Source organism: Triticum aestivum, chromosome 4D (genome assembly GCF_018294505.1).
Source record: "Triticum aestivum cultivar Chinese Spring chromosome 4D, IWGSC CS RefSeq v2.1, whole genome shotgun sequence".
Lineage (NCBI taxonomy): Eukaryota > Viridiplantae > Streptophyta > Magnoliopsida > Poales > Poaceae > Triticum > Triticum aestivum.
This window is the reverse complement of record NC_057805.1, coordinates 273,539,997-273,543,011: the sequence shown is the minus strand read 5'-3', so window position 1 is coordinate 273,543,011 and position 3,015 is coordinate 273,539,997.

Below are 3,015 nucleotides of genomic sequence, written 5' to 3'. Positions count from 1 at the left end.
GAACATGTCATTCTGGCACGAACGTCTTCCCAAGGGGAACAAGTGCCCGACCAGTTTTGAGGAGGCGAAGAAAATCGTGTGTCCTCTGGATTTACCGCACGTGAAATACCATGTGTGCATGAACAATTGCATCATTTATCGGGACGAGCACGCGGAGTCTACCATATGTCCGGTGTGCGGCGTCACTCGATACAAGAAGAGGAAGAAAGCTCCTCGAAAAGTGGTGTGGTACTTTCCGATCACTCCTCGTCTGCAGCGGTATTTCGTGGACCCTAAGGTAGCAAAGCTCTTGCGTTGGCACGCGGATAGGGAGCCGAAGAAGCGAGAAGATGACGCAAATGATCCGGAGATAAATAAAAAAGACAAGATGCTGAGTCACCCTAAGGATGGGAGCCAGTGGCAAGCGTTGAACTTTGAACACCTAGAATTTGGGAATGATCCAAGGAACATCGTGCTGGGCGCGAGCACCGATGGAGTCAATCCGTTTGGCAGCCAGAGAAGCACACATAGCACCTGGCCTGTGTTTGTGTGGATATACAACCTTCCCCCTGGTTGTGCATGAAGAGGAAGTACATTCACATGAGTATGCTAATTGAAGGGCTGAAACAACCAGGGAACGACATCAATCTGTATCTGGGGCTGTTGAAAGAGGAGCTAGACACGCTGTGGAAAACACCAGCCAATACGTGGGACGCCGCAGAGAAAGAATATTTCCCTATGAGAGCCGCACTGCTCACGACGGTGCACGGCTATCTCGGTTACGGATATCTCGCGGGGCAGGTGGTCCACGGATTTTCTGGATGCGTCAGGTGCATGGATGACACAACGTATCGCCAGCTAGATAGAGATCCTGGGTCTTCGAGAACCGTGTTCATGGGAGATCGAAGGTGGCTTCGCGACGATGACCCATGGTGAAACCGAACCCCGAAGACGCCCGCGTACGAGGAGCGGCGAGGAAATAGACGAGCTGTTGAAAAATTGGAAAGATTGCCCACTGCCGGGAAAGAAGCAAAAGGCGCCAGAGCCGGGAAAGAAGCGAAAGGCGCAAGAGCCGCTGCTGAAGGTATGGAAAACGAGGTCTGTTTTCTGGGACTTGCCGTACTGGAAGATCCACCGTGTGCCTCACAGCCTTGATGTCATGCATATCACGAAGAACGTGTGCGAGAGTCTGCTTGGTACCCTGCTCAACATGCCAGAGAGGACCAAAGATGGGCCGAAAGCAAGGGCAGACTTGAAATCAATGGGCATCAGGGAGGAGCTTCACGCTAATGATGATGATGATGAGGCGAAGCAGGACACGGAAAGTCATCGCAAAGGCAAAAAGGCCAAGAAGACCGGAAATGACTTCCCTCCCACGTGCTTCACTCTAAGTCAGGAGGAGATCGATTAGTTTTTCACCTGCCTCATAGGAGTAAAACTTCATTACGGTTACGCGGGGAAGATAAGCAGATACCTAGACTCAGCGAAGCAGAAGTTCAGCGGGATGAAGTCTCATGACTGTCACGTGCTGATGACGCAGATACTTCTAGTTGCAATCCGTGGGATCATGGACGCGCACGCCCGTGAAACGCTATTTGGCCTATGCAACTTTTTCGACGTCATCTCTCGGAAGTCGGTTGGCGTGAGGCAACTCAGAAGGCTACAGGAAGAGATCTTGGTGATACTTTGCGAGCTTGAGATGTACTTCCCGCCCGCATTCTTCGACATTATGGTGCATCTGCTGGTCCATATCATGGAGAATATCATCCAACTCGGGCCGACGTTCCTGCACAGCATGATGCCGTTCGAAAGGATGAATGGTGTCATCAAAGGATACGTTCGCAACATGTCACGTCCAGAGGGAAGCATAGCCAGGGGCTTTTTGACCGAAGAGTGCATCTCCTACTGCACGAATTATCTAGGCATCGAGAACCCCGTTGGTCTGCCCATCAACAGGCACCTCGGCAGGCTCGCTGGATGGGGTCACCGTGAGGGTCGCCGTGAAATGCATGTCGACTTCGAGGGTCGACTCGCCGACTTTGAAAGAGCAAACCTAGTCGCGCTACAACAGATAGACGTGGTCGATCCTTGGGTGGTCGAGCACAAAACCTTTATTGAGAAGACGTACAATGACCGAGGCCAACAGAGGACGGACGGAGATATAATGAAAGAGCACAACTCATGTTTCACGCGTTGGTTCAAGCAGAAGCTTTTGTCGTACCCTTTACATGAGGATTCTTCCGCGGAAGAACAACTCATATTCGCCTTGTCACAGGGCGCCGAGCACAACCTGATGACGTATGAGGCGTACGATATCAACGGCTACACATTCTATACCGAGGGAAAGGACATGAAGAGCGATGGTTGTCAGAACTCCGGGGTAACGATGGAATCCTACACCGGTAACGACAAGGACAGATACTACGGAAGGATCGAGGAGATCTGGGAGGTGAGCTACGCTGGAGAGAAGGTCCCGATGTTCCGTGTCAGATGGGCCAAGAGCGTCCTAAAAGAAGACCGGTATTTCACCACCATGGTTATACCCAAAGGCAAATCCAAGACCGCGGGCGCAAACGTCACCGCGAAAAATGAGCCATGGGTACTAGCTTCCCAAGTGGACCAATGCTTCTTCATTACCGACCCGTCAAAGCCCAGTCGTGTTGTTGTGAGGAGAGGCAAAAGGAAGATCATCGGAATGGATGGAGTCGCCAATGAGCAACACTTCGACAAGTACGGCGACCCGAAGATGGAACATGACGACGACGATGAAGTACCAGCATACACCACAAGAAGAAGCAGGACCACCCTACCTAAAGGACGTCCATTCAAGAGAAGAACTCCATTTACGAAAAATAAGGGCAAGAAGATTGTGAACAGATAGCTAGCTAAGATCGATTGTATTTAAATTGTAGCCTTCATTTCTCGATTGTATTTCATGGGCACTTTTTGAACTCATGAATATTTTTAAAAATAGCCATCTCGATCTCGATCCCCCCCCCGCATACTCCCCCGCTCCACCGCGTCGACGACCCACCG